This window comes from Armigeres subalbatus, chromosome 3 (genome assembly GCF_024139115.2).
Source record: "Armigeres subalbatus isolate Guangzhou_Male chromosome 3, GZ_Asu_2, whole genome shotgun sequence".
In the NCBI taxonomy this organism is placed as follows: Eukaryota; Metazoa; Arthropoda; class Insecta; order Diptera; family Culicidae; genus Armigeres; species Armigeres subalbatus.
This window is the reverse complement of record NC_085141.1, coordinates 20,755,599-20,777,676: the sequence shown is the minus strand read 5'-3', so window position 1 is coordinate 20,777,676 and position 22,078 is coordinate 20,755,599. Positions and strand designations below refer to the sequence as shown.

The following is a 22,078-nucleotide window of genomic DNA, read 5'->3' as shown; positions in this document are numbered from 1 at the left end:
GTATATGCAAAATCAAGATATTTAAGCACTTGTCCAACGAGGCTTAAGTTAGATAAATACTACAGTTGCTGAAATATTGCACGAGCTACATCTGTGTATAGAATATTTTTCAAATTGTTTGAACCATTCGTTAAAAAATTACACTAGGTCAAATTGTTGAAAATTATAGCAGTAATTTTATTTTTGATATTAATGACAAATTCAAACAATTCGTATTTTTTTAAAATAATCTACTAAGCGTCTCTCAGCACCTGAATACAAGTTGATAATATTTCAATCAATTGTTTTTCAGGTACATATTTTGAAAAATTTGATCCAGTATATATTTTTTTTAACGAATGGCTTGAAAAAATGATTCTTAGTACAGTTGAGCTTGATTGACTGCTCGTAGTTGCTACTCCATTATGACCAGATCAGCTGTTCTTGCATAGGGAACCAACAGATGTTTGCTTGGGACTAGCACACATCTTCAATGTACAAGTACTGGTGATCTCATTTGTTAGTTCATACTGGCGCCTGCCACGTCAGAATGCAAGTCAATGTAGGGAAGGGGGAGGAAATGATGATGCAATCACTCGCCCACTACAAGCCGAGTTCATGCGGAATTTGTTGAAATTTTTGGGTAAGGTTCGAGAGGCAGAGGTCCGTCTTGGTTAACGAGCTGCCAATGTGATAGATAGGAGAAAGCAACTGATGGGAATTTCTAATTGGATGTAGGAAACGAGCTCTATAAGTTCATTTCCAATTCTAGCAGATTACTGTTAGAATACTCAAGTTGAAGGTATAGGAATAGTAATGGAAACGGTATGGAAGTCCATTTCCAGTTCTAGCGATTGTTAGAACATGAGAAATATAGAGAAAGATACAAAGTAGGAAAATGGAACGGACCTGGGATTGAACCCACGACCTCCTGCGTATGAGGCAGAAGCAGTAGCCATATGACTACCAAGCCCGCTTTCATAGGGTAAAAAATAATCGCGGTAATACCAAAACGATTTTTTTGGCAAAAAATTGATTTTATAATAACTTGAAAACTACAACACTTAGTGTACAAGTATATTCCGCAAACTTTTTGTATTGTCAAAATACGCGTTTTTGTTGAATAAGTCATCAGTTTACAACCTATAGAATTCCAAGATATTTAAAAAATAAATTTTTGCACAAAATTTTATTTTTGGTATTACCGCAATAATTTTTTACCCTATGAATCAATATGGTCGAAACTCAGGTGTGGTAAAATTCAAGTTATATCTGAGCTCTGATCAAATTTTCAGCATTTGACCATTTTGTATTGAAAACGGCTAGTGGGCTTTTTATTATGCCGGTCACTGTAATTAGCCAATTTCATAATACAAACTGAATAATAAATAATATTTGATATTAACAATAGCGTCGGCCATGTCCTTACAAAAAATTGTGGTGATAAAAAAACGTTTCAATTGTATGCAAATTTTCTTTTCAATCTTTTCCTTCAAGGCATAAGACATGTCATTGTTTTAAAAAATGGTAAGGGGTCGAACACTAATTACGTAAGCAATTTTAATGGGATTTTCGACCCCCCTCCCCCATGTAAGATTTTTTTCATACAAATGATTTTTATTTATATAGTGCGTAAGAAAACGACAGACCTCCCCTCCCCCCATAAGTGCTTACGTAATATGTGTACGACCCCTAACGGAAATCTGCATTCTGCACATTGGTCGGCGAATCGAATGTAGTGTGAGTATGGATTAACTACACTGGACTACAGTTCTCCATGAACTACTTTCATCATTATAACTTTGAAAAGATGAAAGAATCCTACATCAGACTGAAGAGGGAAGCAAAGCAGATCGGACTAGTCATAAACACGTTGAAGAAGAAGTTTTTTTTTTGAGATTTTCAGCCCGCGGCTGGCTCATCTCATGAGATAATATTTCACAACAATTAAATACAATGCATTCTGAATAAAATTAAGACGAAGTAGGATCAAGAGAAGACAATGTCCATTCACAACGAGCTTGTATCAATGGCGACAAAATCAAGGTTGTTGAAGAATTCGTGTACTTGCGCTCACTTGACCTCCGATAACGATACCAGCAGACAGACGTGGCAGGAAAGCGTACGTACTTTGGACTCCAAAAAACACTCCGAACGAATAGAGTTCGCCGCCGTACCAACCAGATTCCCTATTAAACCGGTGACGGTAGTCCTCCGTGGACACGATATCCGGACAATGCTAGTGAAGGACCAACTTGGAGTAAAAATGGTTCTCTACAACGATCTGACAGGCACAAGAAAGCGAGGTGTGCACCGATCAGGGATTGAATCCTAAAGAGAAAGAGCAAATCTCTCACTTATCATCTCTGTATACATATACGAAATGTAGCATACCGCGAGAAACCTTTTTTCGCAAGCTGTCATGATAGAGGACTGATTCGGGATGTTATACCCCATGATAAATTTCTTTTAGAAAACTCCAAATGTGGGGAGCACTGGCTCTGATGATGTATTTCAACTTGTTCTACACAGCTGTGCAGTAACCAACACGAAAGGAGCAAAAACAAAGCGAAAATCACCATTTTTCTGTGGGAGCTGCCTATCCGATTCTGTTTTTTCGCACTTGTATACAAGTTTGATAAATTTGTTATCATGACTTGTTATGATTCGGAACAGTTTTTGCCTCTCTTTTATCGTTGTTCGTTATCTATTGAGAGCGATTTCTGCAAACCTTGGCACCGATCAAGGTGGATGGATCAGGTGGAAGACGATTTGCGGACCCTCCGTTGACTGCGTGACTGGTAACGTACAGCAGTGGACGGAGATGACTGTTATGTTCCGCAGAGGCCACTACGGCCTTAGGCTGAATAAATAATAATAAAACCACATGTGACGCATCACTCGCCTATCGAAGCAGCTAGAATTACATGAGCGATCTCATGGAAGCTTCACAGGAGGTACTCCACTTCTGATACTTCGCCATCACAAACAGAACACTCGAAAGCAGGCATTGGAAGTGTGAGTGAGCATTGATCTATTGCAATCGTAGCATCTATAGCCAATGAGTGAACTGTCTCGCTCAAATGGTTGCCAAACAACGAGTAAGAGCAATTGTTGCTGTGATAAACAATGAGCAAGATCGTATAACAAGCCAAGCCATGGTGCGGTGTCCATGTAAGCAACGATTTTTGCATTAGTACCCCGCTTTCTTGAATGGCTTCTTCGAATAGCGCACCGTAACGACGCTCATTGTTGTATTACCAAGCTTCACTTAATAGACTTGGTGAGCGTTGAAGATCAATAAACGGTGAATAATCGAACGTCCAATTTCAAAGATTTAAGGAAGCTCATAAATTGCCCCGCGGCCTGCTCGAGAGCCTCACGCCTTACATGTTACCAAACTCCTACCATTACTGTTGAACTGTTGGCAAACATGCCGGAATCAAAAGGCTCGTTAAGGGTCGTACACTTATTACGTAAGCATTTTTTTCTGGGGTTTTTGACCCCCCTCCCCCCAGATTTTTTTCATACAAATGTTTTTTTATTTATATGGAGCGTAAGATATTGACCGACCTCCCCTCCCCCATAAGTGCTTACGTAATATGTGTACGGCCCTTATGCAATTGACACATCAGGAAACTGGAAAAGCTAACTGTTTTCTAATATTCATCGGTAGGCAAATTTGCGTGAATTTTAAACAATAAGACTCTTTAAAATAAATTGTTGCTTATAATCTATGCAGCAAAAAGACGGATAGAATGATAAAATGACAGTTTCTCGGCTGATATCAGAAAAGAGGCACATAATGGGCAAAGCGGCTTGATGGCTATATAGCGCATTTAGAAAAGCGAATTTGCTAATCACTATTAATTAAACCTACTGGGGTTTGCTTGCTCCTGGATCACTCATGCAGTATTGGTTGCATTGTGAAGTAAACAGCGGGCTTCGCCTAATAAATGTTGTACTATGTACAACGGTGTGAGTCAGCTTGTCGACGACAAAATCAGTAAGAATGCAAAAAATACGACATTCTACGGTGGGCTGGTTATAATAAGGTAGTGTGAATAGGGACATGGAAAACGTGGATAAAAGAACAGAAAAGTTTCAATAGAAATTGTTTGCAATGAGCGGTGATACGAGTGGTGATTCATTATTTCAGTGAAAGTGCCCACTATTCGTACAGAGCCCATAACACGCATACAAACCTTAATGATATTCACTTTTGGTTTTGTTTATCCTACTACATATTTATTAGAAGGTTTTAGCTCTACAAAGTAATAAAAAAAAAATTTCGAGATTGTTGCCAAAATCGGGAAGAAAATGTTGCCAAAAACGGGTGTTGCCAAAATCGGGGGTAGACAAAACAGGTGATGCCAAAATCGGGATGGGACTGTATATACAAATTTCAACATACATACATAAGTACTACAAGTAACAGAGGTCATAGCGATGAATACCGTTCAAAATAGAGACGTTAGTGACCAACGATGACGAAAAAGTGACCAAATAGTGGCTTTCAATTGCAGAAATAGTGACTTTTGTATGAATTTTTGAACCAGGTATAGAACAACAAATCATCGGCCTCATCGAGGCACAGTACGAGGCCTTTTCGTGTAGAGTGCTCCATAATGGGGTCTTGTCCGACCCTATCCGGGTCGTAGCTGGTGTGAGGCAAGGATGTATTCGATCACCGTTACTGTTCTTCATCGTAATCAACGAGATTCTGGTAGGTGCGATTGACCGTGAACCAAACCCCGGGCTGTTATGGCAGCCTATAACCACCTAAACGACTTCGAATTGGCTGATGACGTTGCACTCCTCACTCAACGGAGCTCTGATATGCAGGGTAAGCTCAACGACCTTGCCGAACGCTCCTCTTCGGCAGGCTTAGTCATCAACATTAACAAAACCAAATCGTTGGATGTAAACACGGTGACCCCTTCCAGTTTCACAGTAGCCGGGCAATCAGTGGAGAATGTTGAAAGCTTCCAATATCTTGGTAGCCAAATGGCGTCAGACGACGGTACCAAGATCGACATAGGCGCACGGATAAAGAAAGCAAGGGCTGCCTTTGCGAGTTTAAGAAATATCTGGAAAAACAGGCAGATAAGTGAACGCACCAAAATACGAATTTTCAACTCTAACGTGAAATCTGTGCTGCTATACGCTAGCGAAACATGGTGTGTATCAGTGGAGAACACTCAACGGCTGCAGGTGTTCATTAACAGATGCCTGCGGTATATAATTCGGGCCTGGTGGCCTCACAATTGGATCTCAAACAACGAGCTCCATCGTCGTTGTCACCAGAGGCCGATAGCAACAGAAATTCGGGATCGGAAGTGGGGCTGGGTCGGCCACACTCTACGTAGGGGCGGAAACGAAATCTGTCTGTAAACAAGCATTAGACTGGAACCCAGCGGGACATCGCAGCACAGGCAGACCCAGAGGCTCATGGCGGCACCACAGGATCCATAAGTAAGTAAGTATAGAGCTACAAGTAGAGATGGGCGCTAAGATCCGGAACCTTTAAAATGATCTGGATCCTTGATGTGAATGAATGATTCATGGCTCATTTTTTAGAAGATCCGGTTCTCCAAATCAGCAAATTCTTTGAACATTTATAAGGACATGGCAAAATGAACTGTTCATAATGTGACGCTTGTGAGCAAGAGATGGTGAAGTTATTATGTGTACGGCTCAAAAGTGTGAGCTTGAAAGACAGCCGTTTCACCATTATTCATTATTCTTGAATTTTGGTCTAAGGATCGGATCCTTAGAGTGAATGATCATATCATCGAAGTGATCCTATGCTCTATGGTCTCTAACATGTGTCGATAAAATATGCGTCATTCTTGAAGTGAAATTTTTCTTACGAGCCTAGCTTGTTGTCTGTATACCGTAAAAAGAATCTCCTATAAAAATGAGATATTTCTGAAATAATGTAAATCAAAAAGTTCTGAATTTAGTTGCTTGTGCCAGAATTACTTCTGACACAACTTACAGTACAATTTTTTTTAGACTTTTCTCGAAGTTCTTGAAAACGATAAGCATGCCTGCAATTTGGTTATGTGTACTCATGTGTTACGTGATCACGGATAAAATTATGCCTCTCATCGATATGTTTACTTAATTTCGTCTCACGATTTTTGGCCATACCGATGCAGCCTCGGTTATCCTCATAGATTACGACTGGTTTCTTCACTTCAACTTCAATATACTCTGCTTCACTTGATGAGGTTGCTACAGTTGCTTGCTTCTTGCTTGACCAAGATACAGTAGCGCCGAACACTTTGAATAAGAAGCCACTCATCGATTTCCGATCGTCGGCATCTGCTGCTCAATCTCCATCGGCGATTAACGGAGCTGCATTTTCATCACCTGATGTTCCTATCCGCAGATATCGGATCGGATGATCTGGATCGCGATTTTTTGGTAACCATTCATTCTGGCAAATTGTGGGTGCAATCAATACTGAAGTCTTCAGTGACCTACAAATGCCCCAGAAACGGTCATCCAGGTTGTATTCCGGAAAATCTGTAAAAATGGCCAGTTCCAAAAATTCATCCCAGCGCTTCGCGATTTTTTCGAAACCATTCATACCGGCGAATTGTGTATGTAATCAAGTGCTCAGAGACCAAATGCTCCCAAAAACAATGCTTCGGAATATTCGAAACATCCATAAAAATGGTCAATTCAAAAAGTTCATTCCAGAGATTCCCATTATTTCATAATCATCCATCCTGACGGATAATGAATGCAATCAGTAGCGAAAGTCTTCCGTGATCCCAAAAAAGATCCGGACCATACGTAAAAGTGGCCAATTTCAAAAATAAATCTAAGATCTTCGCAATTTATTCATAACCGAATTGCCTGTACAATCAATTGTGCAAGTCTTCTGCGACCCGCAAACGCTCTTGAAAGGGGCCGATACCACAAAATAATTCCAGAGCATTGCTATTTTATTCATAACCATCCATATGGGCAAATTGTGTACACAATAAATTGTTTAAGTCTTCTGAGTTGACCACAAACGGCCTCCGGGAAATCCGAAACATCCGTAAAAGTGGCCAATTTCAAAAGTTCATCTCAAAGCAAATTTTCGAAACTGTTTATATCAGCGAATTGATTATGCAATCAATAGCGAAAGTCTATTGTGACCCGAAATGACCACAATACGGTCCGAAACATTCCATAATCTGAAGTTCCTCCGTGATTTCTTTTTGGAATTGTCCACTTTGAAGGATATTCCGGATCTTCCGAAGTACCATTACCGTACAGTACCGAAGACTTTTATTATTGATTGCAAACACAATTCGCCAGGATAGGTGGTTATGAAAAAATCGCGATGCTCTGAGATAAACTTTTGGAATTGACCACTTTTACGAATGAACCAGATCTCCCGGAGGACCGTCTCTGACTCAAACCCATGACCCTACAGTACGCTAGACTGGTGCTTTAACCAACTACATAAGCTACGAAGGACCAAGGCTACGAAGCAATTGCGAAGGCCGACGGAGGTCGGCCTCTGTCGGTCTCTGTGATTGCTATTCTGAAAACATGAAATTATAAAATTTGCACGCATATCGAGTTTCGAACATAATAATTAATGTCCTCTCCCGAAAGTAAGGCAATGAACTTTGACTCCTTCTTGTTCATTCTGATTATTGTAGAAAAAATGAATAAAAACAATCATTGAGTAAATATTTAGAAATATGATATCCAATTACATTTGACATAGCTCATAATTATACCATTATAAGGCAATTCTGATAAATGATTAAAACAGGTATAACTCCTATCCGTAACTTTATTATATATGCTCGATGAGGAATGCAAAACTGAGCTCAGATGGATCCGAGTCCGAACAGCGTCGTCACCGCTAATCAAAGATCCGTGATCTTCCCTGGCTTTATAATACCTGGTGCGATGATGGTGTGCGGGTTGGATTGGATTTTCTCAGCCATAGTTCGTTTGGTTCTTCTCGAATGATTGTGTACGAAAGTCAAGCTGTAAGCAAGTAAAAATACAAAGAAGGTATACGCAAAAGTGCGGCGAGTTGCCTTGGCTGCCCACATCATCGACCGGCCAACCTTTCCGAATGCAGCCACGAACGGTCGTGCTGACTGTATTATCATAATATATTGTATGGTGAATGAAAAGCTTGATCCGGGAGAAAATTTTGCAGATGCGTGACCTGCACATGCTGCATCTTTTGTTTACAGGTGAATACATGAATACTGGTAATGGTCGCTGATTCATAAATAAAAAGCTTAGATTTGGAAAAGACAAATTTGAGACAAGCCGGCATTGTTGAGTTCTAAGCTCATCAAGTACCGAGTGACTAAGTTAGAGAGATGGCAACCACTTTCAACTCAATGAAAATCAACCTAAACGGCATATTCCGCTATGCTAAAATACATTTCAGATAGGACAACAGTCCATAACCAGTTATACCAGATTTGAATGTATTCTTTTTATATTAGTCGAATTCGCGAAGATGCTGAAGTTCCCACCGTTTGTTGCTTATGGAAGTATCAGCTATGTTCCAAATAAAAGTATGACGTACTCTTAGTTCATCCATTCGTTAGTAGAAACTGGCGATTAGGAGACATGTGCTTCGATTTTTTTCTCGTAGCAAGTAAAACCCCATATTCTTTAGGTTGGATTAGCATACGAACATGAATTTATCAGAGTCGTTGTCTATCGTATGCATGCAAATGGTGATCGTAAATGGCACCACCTATAAAAATCTAATTGTTTAAATGTTAGACGACGTAAATGACGTATATTTAAATTTGAGATTTAGAAAACTATTGCTTTGCTGAATGCGTAACATCAAATTAAGCAATGATATGAAAATGCTAATATCATTCTTCAAAATTAGATGTATATTTGCATGATAGAGGAGAACATATATTTCGTAGTTCCGTTAGGATACAAAGGACATGAAGAATTTTACGTAGAAGTACGCTTTGAAACAAACAATTTTTTGATGATGATATGAGTCGTATGAATAAATTAAGGTTTAAAGGACAGTTTGTTAATTTTCACTTGCCATAATAAAAAGTCAGTAGAGGGGTCCCGTAGCGTAGTTGGCTATACGTTCGCCTTATAAGCGAATAGTCATGGGTTCGATGTTGCCGGAATAAGAAATTGCCAGGGAATTTTTTTTTGTTCATCTACCATTAAAATCCGGAGGCGTCCCACCGATCGATCGCTAACAAGCTTGGGATTGCAAATTCAGCTGTATCTCGTGTAAAAAGAACCTTCAAGGAGCGTATAAGTGTTTAAATGAAGGAAGGTAATGGTCCAATGGAAAGTAAAATGACGAGGAGTGGTACAACAGCTCAAGAAGTTTCAAAAGGTGTTCATTCAAGATGTCGCTAGCAAGTCCAAGGTGTCGGTGGGTTTTGTACAGAAAACCGTGAAGCTTGCTAGGTTACATGTTTACAAGGTGCAAAAAACCCCAAACCGAAATAAAAAGCAAAACATCACTGCAAAAACCCGCGCCAGGAGACTTTACACGAAGTTGTTCACCAAATCGTGTTGCATCGTGATGATGAAACCTTCGTCAAGGCTGACTTCCGTCAACTTCCTGGGCAAGAATATTTCATTGCCAAGTCTTAGTTCGATGTTCCGGAGGATGTCCGAACGAAGAAGTTATCAAAATTTGTAAAGAAGGCAGGTCATTTGCGGATGTGGTGAAGTAAGCGCTCCTTTCACTACTTCCGGAGCAATCAACGGTACGATTTACACCGAGTAGTGCCTCAAAAAGCGTCTTTTGTCATTCATAAAAAAAATAAAAAGTATCAACTCTGCTTTGATCTGATCTGGCATCCTGCCACTATGCTCGAAACGTGTTGGAATGGGCAATTATGAAGACGAAACTTAGCAAACATCTCAAAATTAGTAAAATAGAGCTGGAGTTGAAGAAAATTTGGGTAAGAACAACAAAAACATAGGGAAAATCGATTGCACAAAATTTGATGGGTGGAGTGAAAAGGAAGGTGCGCGCATTCGGGATGGGTGATGAAATAGAATAAAACAAATGCTGTAAATCATAACTTATTAGAAGTTTTTCATTCCCTGAAAATTTCAAGAAAATCCGATAATCGGTTTGCTTTTGGTGAGGAAATATGTGTGTGCCATTTTTGTCGAATACACCCTTTATATGAAAGTAGAATGCTCCATAATAATAGGCACGGATTGGTACACGTTCAATCGTACACGGGAACAAATGCATACCCACAATCATGAAAAAATCATGAAATCATGAATCATGCCCGTTGATGAAATCATGATTTCAGGAACATTATTCTGCGTAACTGCGTAATCTTCAACAGTCGACAATATGCATAACCGGTTAAACTTCGAACACTCCCTTCCCAAGAAGTGAGAACGGCTGAAAGGTAGCACGCCGGACTCTCACTCGGTGTACTCAAGTTCAAAACCCCTGTTGAACTTTTTTTTTATTTTTCGATCTCAACAACCAAATCGTAACGCATTGGTTGCGTTACGCGCAAATAAATCATGAAATCATGATTTATATTCATGGTGTATTTTCATAACATGAAAACACGTTGGATTCATGAAATCATGAATTATTTTCTCATTTTCGGGAACGGATTTTTACCCGTGTAGCGACAATGATCTCGCTCGTATATTGCCATGAGGAACAGTAGCGGTGATAGAATACACCCAGCGACTACTCGTATAAGGTGATACAAAGCTGCGTTATGCATGACTCTTGAAATCCATGATACATTAATCTTCTTAGCAAAGTCACTCCCAACGATTCGTCAATTATCTTCCCCCCTGAATGTGAAACGGTTGGTACAGCTGTTCCCGTATCTTCCTTTGGTAGATTCAAAACTCTTCCTTGATCATGTTATTTATTACTAAATAATCTGATTGCCGGGGAGTTCTGGATTTTCTCCCAAATTCGAGCCAGCACGGTGGGCCTGGCCGTTTTAATACTTGTGTCATATTTATGATATGCTGCAAATATTAATGCAGACAAGAAAATCCTCGGGAATACAACCGACATTTACAGGATGCTTTTCAATACTGGCTGTACATGTGCTAAGACAAGACAAGGCATTAAATTTGTTACACTGGCACCCAAAGTGGGTCTTGGCAATATAGCTGTTACATTCTTCCAAAAACTCTTTCGTGCGTTTCAGAATTTAATTCCAGTAATTCTTTCTTGAATTCTTGTATGCATTCATTGGCGATATCTTTCAGGTATTCCTCCATATTTTTTTTCCAAAAGATCGAGATGAATTCCTTTGGAAATCTTCTAGGAATATCTTTGAATACTGTTCCAGGATTTTCTCTGAAAGTTGCTCCAGGAAATAATTAGGAGAAATTCCTCTGAAAGTTCTTTGAGTTTTCTTTAATAATTACGGAATTCCTTAGAAACTTTCGGAGGAATTCCTGAAGGAACTTCCGGAGGAGTTCCTGGTGGAGCTTCCAGAGGAACTTAATGAGGAATTCCTGAAGGAACTTCCGGAGGAAATCCCGAAGGAACTTCCAGAGGAAATCCTGAAGAAACCATCGGATGAATCCTTCAAGGAAATTTCTGAGCAATCCTTCATGGCATTTCCGGAAAAAATCCTCAAGGAACTTTCCTAGGATTTCCTCAAGGAACATGTAGACCTGCGGGGGAATTACTGAAGGATCTTCTTGTCTTGTCTTGTCTTAGCACATGCACAGCCAGTATTGAAAAGCATCCTGGAAATGTCGGTTGTGTTCCCGAGCATTTTCTTGTCTGCATTAATATTTGCAGCATATCATAAATATGACACAAGTATTAAACCGGCCAGGCCCACCGTGCAGAATATGTATAATTAAATACATATATCCGCCGCCCAAAAGTCAATTCCATTATCCGCAAAAATCAGTTCACGCACTTAAACATTTTTATTTATCATGATCTGATTAGTCAAAGCCAACGCACTGCCAGTGCACTGGATGTCCTGGATCATATGTTTCGAATCAAAACAAACACGATGCTACGCACACCAACATGTCGAATGACAGATGGAACTGAAAATGTCTTTTATTCAGGGTTTGGGTTGGCACTGACCCAGGTTTAAAAACGAATTCGACAGAATGTTAAGAAGGTGTTACCAGGCATATTTCGTCTTAAAAAATCCAATGACACCAACTGGGATTAAACCCAGACCCACGGGGGGTGAGAAGCTGGCACGCTTATCGCTCATACACCGGCATATTTGTCATTGCAAAAATGTCATTACATTATTTATCACAAATTTTATAATGACACAACATGTTTACTTTGGGAAGTACCCAAAAGTAACCTTATCATGATGGTTCATTGGTTTGTTAGGCGCTTGTAGTAAACCTCAAACGGAAGTTGATAAGATGTTGGAGCAAATCATCGAGTCGATATCATGGTTCAATTGTTTCGCACACAATTTGGAAATATGTTCTTTTTTATTAGTACCAGATGAAAGCCTTCCAAGCTCAAGAATAATTTTATATTCAAAATTTTCTTTTCTCTCGTGACGATGGTATGATCGATCGATGCACCCGTTTTCGCCCGGAAAAAAACTAATCTCACCAAATAAACAGAGAAGACATTGCGCAATCATCGATTATGTCCAAAATTACAAACACACTACTAGATCGTGCCGTCTGAATTCATTTATTTAGTAGCCCACCGCTTTTCAGTTGGTGTTATTTCTCCTTCTGCGAAATCCGGCCAAACTGTATCGATTCAGCGTGAAGGTGCGTGATTGGAATGGACATTAGCGTGACGTGATCGTAACCGGGAATTACTACACCATCGTTGGTCGATCATTCGATCATCACCGATCACCGGAGAAGGGGACTCGAGAAGGACAAATATCTGACAGTTTGCGCATGTAATGTATTATTATCACTTCTTTCGTAGACACTACCAGAATACATCAGCAGACACGAACGCGACACCAAAGTCAGCGGAATGATTGCATTGCGTTTTATTTCTGTACTAAGAAGGGTACTAATTTCAATCATAATTATAATTTTCACCACAAAGTCTGAATATTCTCCTGTGACTTGTATAAGTGACAATTTTTAGCCAGTATTTTTCAATTTCAAAATTTCATATGGAATTCAATTGAAAAAAAAAACGAATTTTCCAACAAATAATTTTGATGGGTTCGAATAAATTCACTCCCTGTAAGTACAAGAGTTCCCAGTCAGCTTGGAACTCAGGCAGCGGATGTTTTAGTTAGTGGCAGTGTAAAAGAGCAAATCCAACAAAGCCTTGTTGGGCAATTTTACTGCAATATCTGTCTTACTCAAGGTCCAAAAAACAAAGGATCCGACTGTGTGCAACTGGCGGGTCTAATGCTACTCTGCATTATTTTCAAAGTTCTGTTAAGTTCGGCACAGGGATTCACTGTAGTAATAGTCTGAACTTCGGCTTAAAACAATCATCAAATTCTTCTGTATTATTCTTCTATATTCTGCAGGAAAATTCTCCGAAGTAATAAAAAAATTCGATTTTTTTTTTCAAAATATCCACTTGAATTTTTTTGCAGATTCTACAAGCATGGCTTTTGATTTTCGGCAGGAACTTCTTTGGGAATTACAAGTAATTCCTTAGAATTGTCATGTCGTACTTCAACGGAAAATTCTTCGGGGTATCCAAAGAAAGCATTTTGGAATACCCAATAAAATTGCAAAAGACATGGAATTTGTAAGGGAAATTCTCCGAAACTTTCGCCAGAAACCCTCCAGAATTTCAACAGAAAATTTCGCGAAAAATTCACGATTTTTTTTTATTACTTTCGGCAATTCTTCGGAGTTTTTGCGAGGAATTATTTGGACTTACGAGCGATTTTTTTAGAAATAATTATGTATACTCCTTATTTATGCACGTATGTTGATTGGATAAAATTTTCTGATCTTGTATCAAACATTATGACTCTTCTTCTTCTACTCTTGAAATTTATGATTTCTTTTCCAGTTTGTTGATTCATTGTCTATTGAAATCACAGAAAAGAAAACCAAGTTCAGGTGTAATAAAAAAACTTCTTACATTTTGATGGAATCATGATTGTTCAGTTGCCTTAAAAAATAAATCAGAGGCTTTTAAAATATTTCGTCGTATGGGCTCTAGAAAAAATTATATCTTATCCCGCAAAGCACTATTTGTTCGTATTACAAAATTTAAAAAAAAGAAGAAATTATTGGATGCTATTACTATTACCTACCCTTCTACTTGTGATTATATGATAATCACATTCACATAATACAGAACGATAGTTGAAATGAATGAATGAACGAGAGTTATGATAGTCTTCTATCACTACTTCTATCATCTGGTGTATAGCCCAGATAGTTATCGCATCAGTCGAATAGCGCTAGGCTTGGTGGAGGGCTTTGGTTCAATTCTCGTTTTCGGCCATTTTTTTTGTAATCAAACAAGGTTGGTTCCTCGACGGAAGTTTGAATATAGATTCTATGTAGACACAAACACATACCTAGTTCTTTTTTCTCGTTACCAGAGATCTAATGCAATGGCTTGCTATATTGACTCAATGCAATCTGTGCATGGGTCTCAGCCTAATGCAATCTGTGCATGGAACTCATGCAAGATTGCTATAAAATCATGAATTGGGTGCACTTCTAAAAAATTATCAATCGACTGGACATTCATCATAACTGGTCATTCACTAACGCATCTCATCGACATAGTACACGAAACGCACATCCTCTTCAGTAACCCGGATTTAGAACTGAGAGGGGCGAAGATTTCCCGTTCTAGGACCAAGTTTAAACAACAAAATCCTCCCAGTCTTGCTATCTTTAAGCAACATCTAAAACAGCACATTTATACGACAATGAACTAGTAGTCTTTGAATGATAATATGTGATCGTTTTTCCCTGAAATTGTGTAGCAAACAACCCTTTAGAAGAACATAGGTTCTGTAAGAAATGTACAAAATAATTACAAGTTGTAAATCTGCAATGTATTATTATTGTAATTGTGATGAAACTATAAATAAATAAATTTGGAATATATGATTCTAGAAGTGCTATTTAAACTTTTCTCATAAGCAATTTACTATTTATATCGCACGAGAAAGGCACCACTAGGTTGATTAATCAGGTATTTCCCAGTAAATTTCGATAAAAAGCACCCTAAGTACCCTAGTATTGATGAAAAATTGGTAGTTTATAGTCTAAAGAAGTTATAGAATGTGTGAGAACAACGCGTTTTATCGCACCCCCTCGGTGTGGGCCGCCAATCTGAATCAGATTTGTTTTTCCAACTTGTATACAAGTGCGATAGTTTTGTTTTCATGGCTTGTTATGATTCAAAGAGGTTTTTACCTCTCTTTTATCGTTGATCGTTATCTATTGAGAGCGATTTCTGCAAACCCTGATAAAAAATCATAATGGAAAAGCATGAAAAACGCCTCACAAACAAAAATGACCAACCATTTCTTCAAGTTTCTTCAAAATTCTTCATTTCAATCTTTAAAGATTCTCTTCTCAACCATCGATAGCGATCGATGCCATTTCCTGAAGCATTTCAAATTAACCAGACGTTTAAACACGGATTTTGACCATTAATAGAGCTTTTACTTATCTATTGATATTCAAGATTTACATATCAATCGACTCGGAAACTCTCCAGCAATTTGTCAATTTCATTGTAACTTTTGTTTATTCACGATAAATTTCAATTCTTGTCCTACCCAGTACAAATATCAGAACCAACCAATCCCGTTCATGCATTCCCAACACGGACATCAGAATAATGTAAGTTACGGGCCTTGTGACCCACCGTTTCATTTTCTCCGGGTATAAAAAGACCCATGATTCGCGCTCGCGCGGGTTCGATCGAAGCAATCGACGCGTGAAGATGTGTGTCTGACATGTCGCTAAAAGTTTTGTGAATTCCGTTTTTTTTTCAATTATACCCAAATAGAATCTATATACATAGTTTGTAAAGTGTACTTAAAAATGTTATAAAATAATATTGGCATTGAGAGAAAGTGTGTTTGAGTGATCTGGTGTCAAAATCTTGCGTCGCTAGTCATTGGCGGAAAGGATAAATTTGGATGGCTGCAAAAAAAACTTCAAACTTCGTAGGAAACGGATGATGTTTCGCAAAGTTGGTGAGATCAAGCCATTTTATTAATATTTTAGCTTTTCAAAATGCAATACTAGTGTTTTGCGGTGTTTTATGACAACCTTTATTTATGAAGCTGTTTCAATTCCAAGAAATTTCAGTTGTTGACAGCTGAGAGTTGACAGTACTGCATACAATCAATTCTTTACTTCCCAAAGAATTAGCTAACATTTACTTATACAACTTCACGATAAGGTACACTGGGGGAAGTGGAAAAAGGGGGTAAGTGTAAAAATCGACTCGAAAAATTAGAATTGTACATACTTTACAGTTTTTACCACATCATAACATTATGCAAGAATATACTTTGATGCTCACACTAATACTATGTTGAAATTTGTATAATACATACACTAACACGGTTAACGCTTGAACTGTAATTTTAGGTTTCGTGAAAAGTTGATTTTTGCATTCATAAAATCAATTCTTATTTGCACCAATTGTTCTTTTTTCAAGTGAATTTATATCACAGGTGACCATTGTGATACAATTAAACTAATCCCATTCAATTGGTAGTGGTTTGTACCAAGAAAGCAAATAATTTAAAGATTTTACACTTACCCCAGGTATCAAGATCTGCGGGGGAAGTGGATAATGTTCTAATTACGCTATTATTTTCTTCCCTCTAGGGTTTATTTCGATAGCTGTGAATCTTAATATGTTCCTTCTTTGTTATCATTGTGATTCCAGTGGTGATTGGACTCATATAAATGTGAAAATGCCTGATAAATCCATCTATCGGTATTGATGCCTTTCACATGTTTTACGTATGAAAAAAATGTATAAGAAAGTTAAAAATAGCACTTATAGGTAAATATATTGTATAATTCACATTAATTTTTATTCATAACAAGTTTCGCCGTTGAATGCATTTTTTTTGCGAACAAATTGGTTAAGGACAAGTGCTTAAGGACAAGGTTAAGGAATAGCTGATAATTTTGACACATACAACACATAAGCACATACATACTAACACGCACACACAGACATCATCTCAATTCGCTTAACTAAGTCGATTAGTTTAAAACCCTGTAAGTCCCAACTTTGAGACGAACATATAGATTTTACGTACACTTAGTGTTCGAGAAGGCAAAACCATCCTCCACTAGCTATTGCGAGAATTCCTTGGGGACCTATTCCGTTAAGGTAATGAAATTATTCCACAAAAGATACTCAGAGCAATTATCGTATTGATTTTAGTTATATGTAACTACTCATCACTATTGAAGGTCAAGGTAACATGGGTTTTCCACTTACCCCATCCCACTAGGGTAAGTGGAAAAACAACTCCTAATTTTTAAATCTATTTCCATAAATTTCAAGCGACCAAAATGGTATGAATTACCGTACAGTTGGTGCAAAATTGACTGTTTTTGATAGCCCATTTTGATTGAATGCATTTAGATCGTTTAAACTGGTTTTACACTAATTCAAACATGCATTATCGATTTTTCCTTTTCCACTTCCCCCAGTGTACCTTATTGGGAAACACACTTTCACACCACTTCATACTTTCTTTGTCATTACAGATCATGTTGCACGGAGAAACTCGTTTGGTCATGGTTTTTTTTTGCTGTCTTTTCCACTTTGCTGTGGATTTCGCTCGTTTTGGGATGGTGAGTGGATATTCTCATTGGATCCAGAGGGTCCACTTGTTTTCCCGGAATGGGTGGGTTCTTGGTGGGGTGGGGGATTCAGCGGAGGGGAAGTATCCGTGGCTGGATGAATGAGTTTCCCCGTGTGAAGTTAATATAACAGTTGCATCTGTTCTAATTATATATTTATGAATATGAAGATAATATCCTATATAGGAAAAATACTTATGATATAAATCCCCGACATTAACTAGGTATTCCGCAGCTCAAAGATAAGACATGTGGCCTCGGGCACGCCATGCGAAAGGCGTTGTCTTCCAGTCCACTACCTTAAATTGCCGGATGGAAACCCTTCATTGGGCTAATGAATGTTTGTGCCAGCCACGCGTAATACGAATGCACGAATAACAACCTGGTTGAGAGATCTCCATGATCAACAACCCACAAGGCGGCAGTATTTCAGTGGTGGAATGTGAAGCAAACAAAGACGATATGATAAATTTCATATCAAAATCAGATTTGTCTCACCAAAACAATCATTTCTCATCTCATTTATTCATTTTATTAGGAACAAAGGTAAGATAACTGATGGTTTTGTTTCTTATTTTATGTTGTACACTACTAAGGAGAACAGACGACATTTGTGATTTGTATTTACGAAGCTTGTTTTTGCGTAGTTTATATTCTTACGAAATCAGTCAGCAGTTTCATGATTTTATTTTATGCGAAATACCATAAAAACAAGATAGTTTTTCGTAAGTATGATTGTGAAATGTTGATTCATTAGTGAATAGATGCGCATCGCGCTCACTTTCTCGCGGTTTTGTAGCCTTTTATGGTAATATGCGAGGCTGCAGAGCAAGACCGTGCTGAAGTTTTCGAAAGTTGATACACAGGATAAGAAAACCCCAAAATTTCAGGTCCCTACGAGTTATAGTTTTTGAGATATTAGTTATAAAAAAAGCGGTTTTATTTTTCTCTTCAAAATCTTGCTTCACTTCATACCAGCTTTTAAAGATTTTTTTTTCTGATACGATACTGAGGTTTATATATAGCATTAAAAAGATAATTAAAAGAGCTTTCATATTGTAGAGTAGAGTGGGGCAAAAGTGCGCGTGGGTAAGAGTACGTTTTCGATTTTTTGAAGTAATAAAAAAGAATAAACTAGCAGCACTGCATCAGTTTGACAGGTATTCTGGCCAACTATTATCATGTGTAATTGTAAACGATTTGAATAAACAACAAGGGAGATATGGAGTTAGATAACTTTTTGGTCATTTTGCTAAAAATAATTGGATTTCCGCAACTAGTATTTCATTACCATATATACGGTCAATCAGGTGAACATTATACCATTTTGATAACCTATTGTATAGAGTACTTTATGGTACAGAACAACAATCCGGTTGGTTTTCCAAGAAGTCAAAACCATTACTTGAATAATTTTTGGGACTGTGGGGTAAAAGTACGCAGGAACCGGTGGGGCAAGAGTACGCATATGAATCTTCAAGTTATGATGTCAAACACGTATCTCCGGCCGAAATAAGACTTCTTCCAAAGCGTAAAGATCCACAACTAAGAAAAAAGGGATAGAATTTGAAATTATCACAAGTTTTTAGGATAAGTTAAAGTAATTCGGTGTTATAAAGGACTTAGCGAACAAAGCACTAAAGCGAAATAATGAAATTGTATTAGGACTTGTTGTACACCTAAACACAATTTCATCTAAATGATAATTTCATTTAATCAAAAGAAACATTCATAAATTACGCAACGTTTAGCTGGGAGGGGTTGTGAGATGTGTGACGATCCATATAATTTTTAGAGGATTCATACAAATAGTGTAAGATAGGGGGGGGGTGATGAAATAGCCAAATTTTACGTTACGTGATTGGTGAACTTTCTTTAAGGAAAATGCCTTTGTATACGCCACGCGAAACCTGATAAATATTTTTACCTCTGTAGTTTTTTTGTATATATAAAAAACATTGGTTTTTCGTATGAAAGTGCACATTTTTAGGACCCCCTCCCCCTTTAAGAGTTACGTAATCTTTAAACATTCCCTAATATATGCCCATTTAACATCAATTAAATGTTATTAACTCTTATTTGTGTTAATATATACTTAAAGCACATGATTGGATAAATGCGTACTCTTACCCCAACCGATGCGCACTTTTACCCCACCGGTGGGGTAAGAGTGCGTTTTTCACTTGTCTTGCAATAAGGGTTCTACTAAAACGAATCTCAATAATTTCAATATTTTTTCCACTGGGTAACATAAAGGAAGAGTATATGAATCATCGACAGTGATTTGATATGCAGAAGCTTGCTTCATAAGGGCCATATGATCGATTGAAAACTAAGTGCGTACTCTTGCCCCACTCTACTCTACTAACAAAGAGTCAGCCACTCTTTTACCCGCAATGATATTTAGATATTTAGCTGGGGATCACATTTGGGATGTGTACTTTCAGATTCCCACGGAAAATCTTACGCAAAATTTTGAGAAAACGCGATTTGAAAAAAACTCGTTTGCTCCAAAACTTGTCTTTTTTTCTTTCATAGCAACTCAAATTTCAATATATTACTATAATAAGCGTTCTTGCCTATTTGTTCTTGGTATTTTGCGAATAAAAATTCGATGTCGTTTGGAAATTTATACATAGTTTTAATTAAAGAGTCGAAATATTAAGCCCTTTTCAAAAGTTAGTCGCGAAATGACTGGAATTGTTATTTAACAACATTTCATTTCGTTAAGAAAATTATTTTGAGCTTTTTAGTGGAATGTCTTCACTTGTCATAAGACGGGTTTGTACGGTCCCATTGAGGTTCCGCCACTTAGTTGTGTCTTGACAGATACGTGTTTCGACCTCAACGGTGGGGCCGTCTTCGGTGTCTTGTACTTGACTTAAGTCGAGTCAAGTGGGAGACACTGGGGACGGCCTTGCTGTTGGGGTCGAGATACGTGTCTGTCAGGATACGGTTGAGTGGTGGAATTTCGGTGGGATTGTGCAGGCTCGTCTTATGACAGGTGAACATTTCATTGCTATGAAAACATAAAAAACATCTTATAAGCTCGAAAAAGGAAGAAAATATTTTTGTCCGCTAGTTTGCATGGGGAGGCCCTTGGTAGCTTGGCTTTAACTAGAGTCTTCGCAGTTATTAATTTGGGGTTTGCTAAGGGGATACGGGCACAGAGAACAGACATGGAGGCTAGAACAAAATTTCTTGCAAAACATGTGTAAACAAACACACCAAACCTCAATGCCATCGACGTCGACATTACAATACTCACAGTCTCATTTTGACAACACGATGACGCTGGTATACTCTTGCCTGCAAAACGACACTAGTGCACAGTGGCATTTTTTTATGACGCTAGCGCTGATTATGCACGAGATAACGGTGACATTCCAAAGTTATTCAAAATGAACAGTAAAAATTTATCACAACATGGCGAGTGCAGCTTCAACGTCTGTTCTCTGTGATACGGAATAGCGGGGCGGTAGTATCCCGATGGCTATGTGGTGTCAACGACGAAGAAAAATCAGATCACTCCATATTTAATATACAAAAATTGAATGGTTCGTCACAACATGTGTCGACGTACACTAGTAACACATATTTCTATCAGATTCACATAAGAACTTTCAGTAAGAATAATAATATTTTGAAATATACATATGTATTACATTTTACATTTATATTATTTTTGTACAGTTCGTCATCGAAGATGACGACATGTGTAAGTATTTTTTTATAATAGTTTAATTGATATATTGGTTGTTCTAATTTTAACTAATAATGGTTGCATGGATCGCATCACTTACCAAGGTGAATCCTGATCCATGTAATAACGTACCCTGTCCCAACTAACCAAAATCCTTCCTGTGACAGCTGTGGAGATGCAGAGGTGTCCTCGGTCTCTAGTAGCAACGGATGTCACACCAACATTCCTTCCCTTCCCCGATGACCGTAAGGACGTGGCCGGCGCCGTTATTGGTCCATTAATATCTTGAACTCTCAATCTGTGCACATTGAGGTTGGACAGCTAATCCCAAGCCCCAACTATTGGTTCCCTGTGCAATTTTGATTGTTCTGATCAATCACGGAGTAGCAACTACGAATTGTGCGGTCATCAAGCTCAAGCTCAAGCTCAAGTATAAAAAGGCCCATGATTCGCGCTCGCGCGTCATTTTTGTACGATGATCCACGGTGTGCGATCACGGAGAGCGGGAACGAAGAGCACACATATCGAATGACTATCGTCGGCGTCAGCGGTACTCCAGTGAAATTTTCTTGCATGGTTTAGTTGCAGGACCAATAATTTGTTTCTTTTCAGGAC

The 22,078-nt window shown here is 38.3% G+C and overlaps 1 protein-coding gene across 1 annotated transcript in view; it reads right to left on the bottom strand.

The window, feature by feature from the left end:
• LOC134225048 (probable ribonuclease ZC3H12B) overlaps positions 1–22,078 on the bottom strand; it is a 101,548-nt gene that overhangs the window by 34,616 nt on the left and 44,854 nt on the right. The gene's annotated exons all lie outside the window — the stretch shown is intronic.